General features: G+C 34.5%; 2 long non-coding RNA genes across 2 annotated transcripts in view; both read left to right on the top strand.

Annotated features, from left to right (window-relative positions):
* The window catches only part of LOC118680478 (uncharacterized), a 167,013-nt gene that overhangs the window by 130,856 nt on the left and 22,777 nt on the right, over positions 1-13,380 (top strand). The window lies entirely within an intron of this gene.
* LOC118680485 (uncharacterized) lies at positions 9,041-9,874 on the top strand. Its single transcript, XR_004976016.2, has 3 exons — positions 9,041-9,144; positions 9,216-9,400; positions 9,473-9,874. It is a non-coding gene; the product is annotated as an uncharacterized lncRNA (long non-coding RNA).

Here is a 13,380-nt window from a genome sequence, read left to right as displayed (position 1 = left end):
TATTTATAAGTCGGGATGTCGCAAACGCCATTCCCGGCTACCAAAAATTATACACACGAGTTATTCGCATTACGAATAATCGTAACGGTCAACTCAGCAGAACTGCATAAGCCTTCATTCAGTGCATGCTTTGTTCAGCACACAAGCAGCCTCTTATACTACAACTTGTTTAAAGTAGTTGAAAATTACACAGTAACAAGATATTAATAGAATAGCGGAATAAAAATTTTGGCGGTGATTCGGATTTTCTTGCTCTGCTGCGGTAAACGCAATTTTGTTGGTAGGTATGTATGTATGTAATGCTTCACATACACCCTAACCAATGCGTATTAAATGTTTAACGCAACCTTTTTCCGAACTCCCATTAGAAGTTTTACTTCAGGAAAAATAGACATTACAACGTTATTTTTGCCGTACGGGTCTGCGTCAACGCCGTCTCACCGCTGCTGCTACGTCAACCTAGCATTCTCGCCGCTGCTGCACTAACATCAATACCGGCCGGCTGACGCTTCGTGGGAATGAGCTGCAACTGCATTCTCAGCCAAAGGAATGTGAACGCACACAAACCGCCTAAGCTTTCACAATACGTAACGAATGTGAATTTTTGAAAATAGTGCGAACAAAAGATAAATAAGGAAATTAAAATAAAAGCAAGTGCGCACTTTCATTTTTTGGCTCTCCTTTTTATACCCTGAACAGGGTACATTAAGTTTGCCAGGACGTTTGTAACACCCAGAAGAAAACGTCGGAGATCCTCTAAAATATATACATAATTGATCAGCATGACGAGCTGAGTTGATTTAGCCATGTCCGTCTGTCTGTTCGTCTGGCCGTCTGTTTGTATATATACAAACTAGTCCCTCAGTTTTCAAGCTATCGATCTGGAATTTTGCACCTGTCCTTTTCTCACTAAGAAGCTGCTCATTTGTCGGAACCAATATCGGACCAGTATAGCGTAAAGCAGCCATACAAACTAAACAATCGGAATCAAGTGCTTGTATGAAAAACTCTTTCATTCGACGATGTATCTTCACGAAATTTTGCATGAGTTATTTTCTAAGGCAACAATTTAATATCCAAAGAAATTATTCAGATCAGAAAACTATAGCATATCGGAAAACTATAGCATATAGTTGCCATATTAACTGAACGACCGGAATAAAGTGCTTGCATGGACATTTTTTTTATTTGACGAGGTATCTTCACGAAATTAAGCACGAGGCAACAAATTATTTTCCGCAGAAATTGTTCAGATCAGATTACTATATTATATACCTGCCATACAAATTTAACGATCGGAATCAAGTTCTTGTAAGCAGACTTTGTATTTTTGAAGGGTATTATAGCTTCGGTGCAAGTTAAAGTTTTTTCTTGTTTTCACTTCTTTTTATACACGTCTTTTATACACATATTGATGTGTGATTCGCGGTAGCTTTCTTATTTATACGAGTATATAAAAATTCAACATTTTTATTATTTGCAAAATCAATTCGGTCCGTTTTTGAGAATATTTGATCGGTTAGTCGAAAATTATCAATTAAAAAAAAAATTGTTTTTCGCCGCTTTCAAAAAACTCTAATTGTGCTATTGCTCAACATGCATATCTTTCGGTTTAGCGTTTCGTATAATTGGGAATCGATATTTTTTTTTCGTTTTCGTCAATCGATTCCTAATATTTCACATATATTATACAGCCAAATATTTTATCGTTTGTGAGGAATTTTTATTCAAAAAAGCAAAAATTACTATCGCCAACCTCCCTTCAAGCAAGAAGTTAATCGACTTAAAATCATTAAGCCGTCAAAGGACGATGGCGAAAAGTAGCCTGAAAAGAGCTTTTACAAAAAGAGTATGTTTGTAAATCCTATCGAATTGCTATGCCATCTCAACATATTAAATTCACATAGTGAAAAATTAATAAAATGCAATTCTAAGATTCTAGAAATTGACGAAGACGGCATGGCCTGAGGAGAGTTAGAGGACAAAATTGTTGAAACAAAAATAATAATGAAAGCAATTTTAGCAATATACAGAACGTTTATTGCCGAAACTTCTTTTGTAACATCTCACAGCTCAAGGCTCCCACAAATGAATCTGACGAGGTTCAAGGGATTTTGAGGGTTTGATTCATAATTTAGATCATTATATCCCAATATTGAAAAACTTAACCATTTGCTTAATTGCCTATCTGGAAAAGTTTTGGGAACGGTAAAGGCATTTTAAATGACAGATCAAAATTATCCGAAGGCATTGGCAAGTCTCAAAAAAGTTTACGATAATAAATTTTTGATATTTTTAAATACAATTTCAAAAATTTTTGAGCTGCCAACTATCCCAAAGCCATCAACACCTTCAGTGCGTGCAAAGATCGATGAAGTGTCCATCGAGGACATGGGTCTGGTCCAGCCAGCGCGAGTCACACCGCAGTTCGGCGGTTTTAGGCCCAGGAGAGGAGAACATTCTAAGATCCAGAACTTCGTAAAATGTATCTGGGCTTCATGAATGAGTATAAAGTGTTGGGTAACATGAGTCCGACAAAGAATAAGATCCCAAGCGAGCCCCAATATTTCATTCCACATCAGTGCGTTTTGAGGTCCGAGAGCACAACAACAAAATTACGAGTTGCCTTTGATGCGTTGAGTCGTACTTCTTCTCAAATTTCATTGCATGAACTTTTGATGGTAAGTCCAATCACTACTAAGTACTAATATGTACCGCCAAATAATTATGCATGAAGAAGATAGAAACTGTCCGCTTATTGTGTAGAGAGAATCCCTCAGAGCAAATTCAGATTTTTAGATTTAACACCGTCGTAATACAACTAAGTATTCACTTGGTTCATTGGCCATTAAAAAAGAATTTTATGCTGATGACTTAAAACAGAAAAAAAATTTTGAGTCTCTAGATCTCATAAGCCTACTAAAGCTCTCATCAATTATGCTTACTGCAAAGTCTAGAGTGGCTTCGCTGAAGACCAAGTTTCTTCCACGTTTCGAACTCTCTGCAACATATCTTCTTCCCAAATAATGGTTAGGAACAGCACCTATGTTGAGTCGACGATTCGAGTAAATTACATTACAAACCTTTGTCGCGAATAGAGTGACCGAAGTCCAAGAATTGACTGACAAAGTGTTGTTGGCCACAAAATAAAATCCCGCGGATCAAGTGTCTCGGGGGTGCAACGTGGATGAATTGAATAATTCGATATGTTTGGCGGTCTACAGTTCCTCCTGTAAAACCCCGCTTAAGGGTAATTACCACTCACTTCCAACTCTCCCCAGAAGACGAAGCATTAGAGAAGAAGAAAAATACTTTCACACTAGCTCTAAATGTAACAATTGAAAACACAATAATGGACCTGATCGAAAAATTACTTCGTATGATCCCATATTTATTACGATGACGACCAAAAATGACTACTAAAGGAAGGGATCTGACATCAGACGAACTAGACTTCAGGTGGTCCAACATTCAGAATTTGAAATCCAAAAACTGACTACAGGCATCACGCTACTCGCAAACTTGTAAAAACTCAATCCGTTTTTGCATGAGTGTCGCTTTTGTTCAAATTAATCCGAGTAAGAAGTCGCCTATTAAATGCACCTATTTCATATGATGCCAAATCCCTATTATTACTGCCTAAATATTCACACTTTGTTAACATTTATTTACGGTTCCTGCACTTTCGAAATCACCACGCAGGGGCAAAAGCGTTGGTTGCGTTTCTTCGAGACGCATATGGCTGATTAAAGCCAGGGAAGCATGCAGTAGAACCGTAAGAGACTGAACACATTGCAAGCCGACGATCTCGTCCTTGTTGACGAAAACAACATACCAACGCAGCAGTGGGTACGAGGACGAGTCGTCGGAACCACAATTAAGTGCCCTATTCACAAGCTTGGCCTGCTACCTATCGACGTTGAAGGATCATAATCCTGTCAAGGTAGCTGGTGCGTCTAGCGACTTATATTTTTTATTTTTTATTTTTTTTGTACAGTATAATTTTAGTTTTAATTTTTTTTCTTTCCGCACATAATAAGTTATCATTAGCATATATTACATACAGTATACTTAAGTTACATATTTTTATTGTCATTTATGTAGATACCATATAAAAATATATGTAGGTTCCCGAATTGAGGGAAAAATAAAATTAGTAAATTGACGATGTTAATGAATACGTGTTACATACATACGACCAATTGTGCCTGCGGAACGTAGTGATACTTGCCAGTATCACTTTTGCCACTCTGATTTAGGTATCTCCAAAACATGCGTATGTATATTTGCGACATGTCCAGTTTTTCCAAAAAAAAACAGGCAACCATTTTGGACGACCTTCTTGGAGTGATCAACGACCTCGATTGAATTCACCATACCATCGATAAACATTGTTCCTTAGTGGAGCTTCATTGCCAGAAATAAGTGCATCGATGCACTGTTGCTGAGTCAATCGACGTCGAGTAACATCAAAAATATCAAACTTTACGATAAAGTTGTAAGTTGCCAGATTGCCAGATTAGGGTTGCTTACAATTTTCACCTCTTAAAGGGTTCTACGTTTTCAGTCAGCAGACTATTTCGGAATTTCACCAAATTTTTTAGCAAATTGTCTTTCCGTGCAGCCTATATCACTTCCATAAAAGTCGGTAGACACGATATATTAAAAAGTTATAAAGCGATTTTGTTCAAATTTGCTAATAGCTTTGAAATAACATTATCTATTATATTATATTATATAATATATTATATTTTTTATTACGACTAATTTCTTCGAGCCAATAGATGGCGAAAATTTTACCAAAAAATATGGTTTTTTTAAAATTCTGTCAAAAATTAAAATTTTAATTTACTACGAGATTTAATTAAAGAAAAAAATACCAATTTTGGAAATGAAGATAATTAAAACAAGTAAGGAAAGGCTAAGTTCGGATGTAACCGAACATTTCATACTCTTGTAACTTGCAAGGGACAAAGGCGGAGGAACAACTTTGGCAAAACTTTATATCAAACGAAGGAAAGTATCGCCGTGATTTCATTCATTTAAGGAAAGAGTATACACTGTTATTAAAAAACTATTCTTTCTGAATTTCATTAAAATTTCTTACATACTTGCATTGGCCGACAGATGCCGTTTAAAGTGAACCGGAAGCTCGAAAATATTTATGTTAGGTACATGGGGCTAAAGGAAGATATGATCTGCTTTTACCCATTTTTAGCACAAGTTAATGTGGGATTTTTGAACGTAAGATGAAATACCTTGAGGGACTTTATTGCTTTTTGATTTGTATACGGTAAAGTGAAAGAATCAAATGGAATTCAGCAGTGTTTAATAGGAATGTTCGTGTAACCTCACACACCAAATTTTGAAATCGGTCGAGTAGTTCATGAGATATAGAATTTAGCAAAAGAATCGTAAAAAGCCCTTCTCTATCATCCTGGTTGTGAAATTTAATCACTTAGGTGAACAAAACTATTATACTCTTAGCAACATGTTGTAAGAGTATAAAAAGGTTGCGTATTATCCAAAGAAAACGAATGGTTTACAATCAAATTTGGTATCTTATTAACGTCTGTATATTAAAGAACATAGTTTCATTACTGCATTTGGCTAATCAGAAATATTCATATTAAAGAAAGATATTCACTTAATTTAATTAAAATATAACGCATTTTGGCCAAAAAAATGTTTTAAAATCAGATAGAAAATAAATATAATGATTTCCATAGGCAAGGCGTATATTGGCCCTAAGAAAAGATCTGGACTGATTGCATTTAACGTTTTATGACGATAACTCGCACACTGACGGTCATATTCGACATAAAGTCTGGTTGAATAATGTAAATCTTTATATATAGTATATGGAATTTGGGGTAATTCGTGGACCAATTTAATAAATTTTCAGAATTAAGCTGTAGCATATCCACTATTATATGTTCACTTAATATTACTATTATCCATCTTATGTTACTTATTGTTATGTCGGTATAAATTCTACTGAAAGTTTATACATATGTGGGCTAGTAGTGTCGGGATATGTCGACGCGTGGAAGAAAGACAATTAGTTTTTGTTTCAATGTTATAAAATTCAATATTTTAATATATTAAGGGTTTAAATTGGATTGGTTAGATACATAAGTATGTATGTATGTACAATAATTGTTAATTGTTTTATGTCTTTTTCAAATAATTCAATGTTAGTGATATTATATTTATTCGTATATTAACCTGTTGTGTGTTGGGTTATGTCCTTCGGGAATGCCTTTTTTTTGTGGAATAATGTTGGGTGTATCCGTGCATAGTTTATCCGTGTTATTTTGTATTGTATTGAGGTCCACTTATTATTATGTTATTTATGTTCACCAATGCTTGTTAATTTCGTGTTTTTTATGTTTGCTAACCTTAAAACTGGAGAGTTGGGGTGTCCCCTTTTTTAGTGTTCGCTTTAAAAAATCGCAGGAAAATTTTTTTCTTTTTTTGTATATCGTTTTTGGTTTTCTTCAGTATTTGTTAAGACTAAACATCTCGCCCGTCTTCCAATATCTGCGAAATAAATTTGGATTAGTGTGGTAAGATTTGATAAATTTTGATGTGAGTGATTTGAGTAAACGCAGAAATATACTTTGAGTTGTTGGGTGTTAAGGAGTGCCAGTTAGAGTTCAGCCGAATGTTGAATTCTGCGATACACCGTGCCATTGTCTGGGTTGAACAATCTATTTCTGAATATTTATGCGTATATATTAGCTCCAATCTCTTACATAAGTTCTGCTTGGCTATGGAACTGAATATCGCTCATAGGGGTTTCCTTTGCTATGATTGAATTACATTCTATTTTGGAATTTGCCATCATGACGTTAGCCAATTTGAATGTAAAAAATGCAATAAGTGTTCCGATATTTGATAGGCAATTTTAATTTTTTTCACTAGTTCGGCCGTTATATTTGTAATCTGTAAGGTCCGGTTTAAGAGTGCTCGAACTTTATGCCCCACACCATCGTTTTAAACCCATTACTGGTTGGGGTATTAGTATCTGTTTAGCCAGTAAGGATATTAGTTGGGTCTCTACGGAAAGTGTTTGATATTTTGCTTTCTCACTAACCATTATATCGTTTGCTGGATACAGCCTTGGACCAGGGCCGGCCTGTTATAATTTATGGCCTTAGGCAAATGCCAAATTCTGCTCCCCTTCTAAGTTTATTTTGCCGTAACAAGAAAATGTATAACTTTTAAAAATTATTCAGGCCATTTTATTAAAAATAAAACTCAAATTTTACAGGTTTAATATAATTTAAAAAAAATTATTTAATTAGCAGTACAACTTTAGTTGGGATTTACGTGAGTACCTGTCGTAGACGGCCTAACCTCACGGTGCTCAAAAGCACAACATATCAATACATTGCGTTGATCAGCGCTCCAAACAATCCGAGCTATTTGCAAGCATTTATTTGGATACCAATCGGTAGTGTGAAAGGGACACCTTTTCAACCTTGGTCGGGTTCGAGGCCGACCTAAAACCTCTTCCGTTCTTCGGGTACGGAACCCAGTTGCTTCTGCAACTTCTTTTTTGAACTGAATTTTCAGTTCTCCCAGCATTAAGATTTAAACCACAGCCACCACGAATCTTAAACAAGGGCCAAACCCAATGAGCAGATTGGACCGAAGTCCAAGGGCATTCTGCTCCCCGTGGTACCAGAGTTAAGTCTCCGGTAAGACTGGTTAGCCTAAGCTACTGCCAGTTGAGCACCCATCAAGTCAATGACTAGTGACATTTGTCGCTTGAGCTTCAAATGTCTTTTTATTTGGAATGCCATTTAAAGTCTATAATATCAGTTCAAGTTGAGTATTGTAGCACTATTTCTGACATAACTTTGCTGTGGCAAAGCTTAATAACAGTCATAGTGCATTTGAATTTTAGTCGCCTCTTACGACAGGCACACCTTACCATGGGCAAATTTTAACCCCTGCCCGCTGGGGGAATAAGTAGAACAATAAAACAAGTTTAAATATTTTCATCTTATTTTAGATTCAAGTTGAGAGCAGTATTCTCTGTGTATCAAAGTATTATGTTTTTTTGTTACATTTACGACATGAGTATTTGCTCATCCAGTTCTTGAAGCTATGCGATATGCCAAAGAAGTTATGGCATTAGCCATATTTTTTGCTTGTGGAAACTTTTTTTGGCATTTGAGGGTCCAGACATCGGCGTTTCAGACACGTTAACATATACATGGTCGTATTTCTTTTCATCTGCTGTTTTAACTATACCTGGGTGGAATGAGGGTTTTCTATTGAGGCCTTGAAATTTTCTACAGATTCGAGGACTTTATATTTGTGAGTCATGAACTGTCGAAATTTGACCACGTCTGCTAGGTTAATTTGTTTTTTAAAATAAGGCAAGTCGCTTATAGTTAACAAAATCTTTTTTAAGCTATTGCATAGTTTCTATCGCAGGCTTTGAGCTCGGGAACTGAATCGAGAAATTCCGTAACGGAAATGAACTTTATGGGCTCAGTGTTTGCATACTTTAAGGTGTATCGTATTTCGTATATCTCAATCGGAACAAATCAATTGAAGAGACATTAGGGTGATTCAAAGACAATTTTTTTAATGGCAAATAAAAATTCCGTTACGAAAAGAAACACGCGTAATATTTGTATATCTGTGTACATGCAACATATGTATGTAAATATGTACACTAATTGATTCATGTGAAATATCAGAATATTATCTAGAATGTTTCCTATTTAAATCCCTTTTAATTTTTTTATTAAGTTAACAGGTTCAGCATCTACCTTCTTAGTTTTCTTTTGTTTAAGAGTTAACGGAGAATTTGTATAGCAGCTTTTTATTTAGATGTCTTAAATAGCCATAGCCATACTCTTCACGTTGTTTTATGGTTTTATGCATGCTTTTTAAAGAAATTTTCAAAATTGTGGCCCAGGGTTTATTTGAGACACTTCCAAACATAATCCAAAAATGCGTTCGAAAACCCAAGTAACATTCAATGTTATTGTTCTTTTATAATACTATTAAACAATTATAATCTACTTAATCTACTTTTTAGCAATTAAATAATGTTATAATTTTAGGCGTACCGAAGAGCCCCGAGAAATTCCAATAGCCCCACCTTACGGAATTGTTTTGGTGTGTAATTACACTATTTATACCTAATTATTTATACTTTTTATTTGTATTTAGCTATTTTCGTTTTATAGAGAAGAAAAAATTAAAGAGCTAAAAAGATAAAGAAGTTGTGAACGTCAAAGGACAATTTATCAGCGTCAGAGTTTTGAAGCAAAATGAAAAAAATAAAATTCAAAAAATATAAAACGAAACAGTACCAAAATCAAATGCTGAACGTCAAAAGTCAACGTAATGCCGAAAAATCTTACGTTGATATGTAATTTGATTTAATAATATTATATATTATTTAAAAACAAATTGTAATATATTCGTCAATATTATTTGACAGGAAAAGAGAAAAATTGAACAGTAATGATGAGAATGTCGTGCAATGTAGGGCTGCTGAAAATATAGAAAATGTAACGCTACAAGAAAATCAATTTCACAGTCAACAACTTCAAATTTGTAGCGAATGAATGCATTATTCCCGAAGTTATTCTACACACGAATACAGGAATTCCTGGTGATGGTAATTGTCTATTCCACTCACTTATAAGTGTGACAATTATGATAAAGATCCTATTGAATATAACCATAACAGTCATGAAAATGAAATTGAGATTGATAGAAGAGTAGACCAAATATGTGAAAATATCATGGATTTTATTGTAGATGGTACTATTTAGGTTTACACAAATTATCGTAAACACAGCACAAGTCATATTGATTTTTATAAAGACTTTACGAGTAACTCATTTGGTCATGCTTGTATTATTTGCGACCGACTATGGTGAAAAGAGACTTGAAAATGCTTGGTTTTGTATATCCGAAAATTCCATCACATTTACCAACCTTAAACCTTATCGAGCAATGATTGATTTCACCGAGAATACCGTTCATGCAGATTCGTAGATTGAAACACTCTAATGGTCAGTACGGTATTTATGGCCAGACAATTAATGTTCCTTTCGAAGTTAATACAATGGTGAAACAATTGCCAAGAAGCATTCAAGATGACCATTGCTTTTATGTGCATTTTAAAAAGAAGTTGATTCGCAGAACTAGTTAGGTCCACGAGCTTATTAATAAGAGCCATATTAGAGAGTAGTTGTCTAACTTAGTATCTACGCCTCTTTATATTTATCATGACATTAAAATCGATGAATCTTTTTTTACTCTCTACTCTTTTTAACTCTTTTGTGGAATGTCGATTATTTTTTGAGTCTAGCACCCGGTGAATATAACAGGCCAGTCAGTATTTGAATTCGGAAGAACTATCTTTATATACATCGCTGCTAAAATCATGAGGTTGCGAGTTTGTAGATGTGTCAACGTTGCGTTTAAGCATGTTTGACAAGGTACTTCAATTACGAAAGAAACCATTCAATCTGAAGAATATATAAATAATTGTTTAGAAACAAATCTCGCATTTCTTCGCGGCATACCAAATTCTGCTTGATTTTTCGTTCGGAGAAATTTAATTTGAAAACAAGAAAGGAAGGGCTAAGATCGGATGTAACCGAACATTTTATAGTCTCGCAAAGTCAAATGGTATACTCGTTTGGGGTCCACATATTCAGTACCTAGGGGCTTGAACAGTTTTGATTCGATTTAGACAATTTTTGGTCAAAAAGTGGCATACTTTAAACGTATTATTCACGAAAAGTTTTACGCCGATATAATCATTGTTGCTTGATTTGCATACTGGAAAGTGAAAACATCAGATGGAATTTAAAATGGTGTTAAATGGGAAATAGGCGTGGTTGTAATCCGATTTCGCTCATTTTCGTGCTATGATATAGAAATATGAGAAGAATATTATTACCGAATTTGGTTGAAATCGGTTAAGCTGATCCCAAGATATGGGGTTTCACCTAAAAGTAGGCGGTGCCACGACCACTGACTAATTTTGAACGTGGTTCCTATAAAATCATCTCATACCATCCCAGAGATAAAAATTTAATGTCTCTGGTTTGTTTAGTGCTTGATTTATCGCGCTTTTGGTAGTTTTTAACAGTGCTGTTATATGGGGAGTGGGCGGGGTTGTCACCCGATTTCACCCATTTTCACATCGTCGATAGAGATGCTAAAAACCTTTGCTCCCAGTGTTTTTTTTATTATGGCTTCAGTGGTATAAGAGATATGCACATTAAACCTATTAGGGGGAGGGACCACGCCCACTTAAAAAAAAAAAATTTTAACTGCAGATGTCCCTCCCAAATGTGATCCTGTATACCAAATAAGATTCTTGTATCTTGTTGTGGAGCTTAGTTATGGCAATTTATTTGTTTTTGATTAATGGCGTTTTGTGGGCAATTCCGATTACATCCATCTGCAACATCAGCCGTCTTACGGTACCAAGAAACATGTGTACAAAGTTTCATGAAGATATCTCAATTTTTACTCAAGTTACAGCTTGCACGGACGGACAGACAAACAGTCAGCCGGATTTCAACTCGTCTCTTCATCCTGATCATTTATATATATTTAACCCTATATCTAACTCGATTAGTTTTAGGTGATACAAACAACCGTTAGGTGAACAAAACTATTATACTTTGTAGCAACAGGTTGCGAGAGTATAAAAAGTAAGGAAGAGCTAAGTTCGGATGCAACGGATTATTTTAATAATTAGAGCAATCGCTCTTGTGTTTTGTTGTATACGCTTATAATTTATTTTATTTAGAATGAATTACATTTGTATTGAGGAGTATAAAAATAATTCGTTTTTTGACAATGAATAAGATTTTTTATTTATTTTATCGATATTATTATACATGTTTAGCTTAAAAATAATAAATATTAACAACTTTAAAAATTATATTATTATATTAATTTGTATATAATATTTACTATATTAAATATTTCTTTTCTCCTTATACTATTTAATTTCTATCATATATACAATAATATCTTATATAATAACAAATTACATATATAATTTATGTTTTTTTAATTATATTATTTACATATTTTTCTTAAAATTGTCTTAAAAACTACTGTCTAAATTGCTATACCATTTCTTAATATATATTTGAAAAAAAAAAATTAAGAACTATTACAATAAGTCTGAAAACTTTAGTTAGAAATAGAGACACAAATACTGTCATGATAGCTGTGTACTGTCTCAAAAGTAATTGCATTAACATGGGAAGGATTGGGCATGTTTGAAAATGCCCAATCAATTTGTGTACCGGCAGGTGAATATTCTACACCCAGCAGGGAACTAAAGTTTTTTTCTAACTCAGAAGTAAGGACTTCCTGAAGTTCTACAATTAAATGTCTGACAGAGAAACTGAATTTCTGTATATTAATACTGAAACATTTAAACAAAACTGTTTCTAAAACTTTGCGGCCTGAATAAATTTTGTTTGCAGCCTTACGTTCTATAGAGCTAGCAATACTATGCTTTGCATATATTATAATGCCCAGTTTATTTCTGTTGCTTGTTTCTGTGCTATCTATCCTCAGCTCGTTAATTGTAGTAAATCCTGGTATATCAAAATTTTCGCACGGATAACCCCAAGTTTCTACCACACAAAAAATATCTGAAGATAGCATCAAACAGTCGCTTTTTATATCCTTAATGTGAGCATGAAGACTCTGAACATTATGGAATAAAATTTGATGTCCTGATGTTCGGGAATTCATAAAACTGAAACTTGTTGTCAGAGCTTTATTTGTGTTCAATTCCCTCAGTTCCTTAAATACAGGATCCGATCCGGAAATTTGTTAGGAGGAATAAAATTTCCTATCATAAATAGACCTTCTGCAGTAGTAGCTCGAATGCAAGCGACATAGGGCAGTCCCTGCGTTTCAGAAGTTTTGAAAAGTTTAACTCTTTCCAAAATATTCTCATTTTCACTTATACCAATTCCTTTAACTGAGTCTTTTGCAGTTGAAAGGATAGCTTCAGTTGGGATTCGACTGAGCTTAAGGGCATTGAAATTATTTGTCCCTTCATTGGACCAAAATAAATGTATGGCATCATCGGGAACTTCTTCGAAATTAACTAGTCGAGTTTCAATGAGTGATATGTCCTCATTTGTCATAGTACCAGATGCTATATAGTTTAATTCAATTGCAAAGGCCTGATTCTCCCGTTGTCTCATTATTTCTGTTAATTCAAAGTATTTAAATAACTCCCACAAAGGGGCACCAACTAAAGTGCTGTATGCATCATTGGGATTAGGAGAGAATATCCACCTATCTCCTACAGGTGAGAGTTGCTTTAAATCACCAAACACGATGATCGGT

The sequence above is a fragment of the Bactrocera oleae genome, chromosome 6, assembly GCF_042242935.1.
Source record: "Bactrocera oleae isolate idBacOlea1 chromosome 6, idBacOlea1, whole genome shotgun sequence".
NCBI lineage: Eukaryota > Metazoa > Arthropoda > Insecta > Diptera > Tephritidae > Bactrocera > Bactrocera oleae.
Note: the sequence above shows the minus strand (reverse complement) of the source record. Positions and strands in the feature narration are given on the sequence as shown.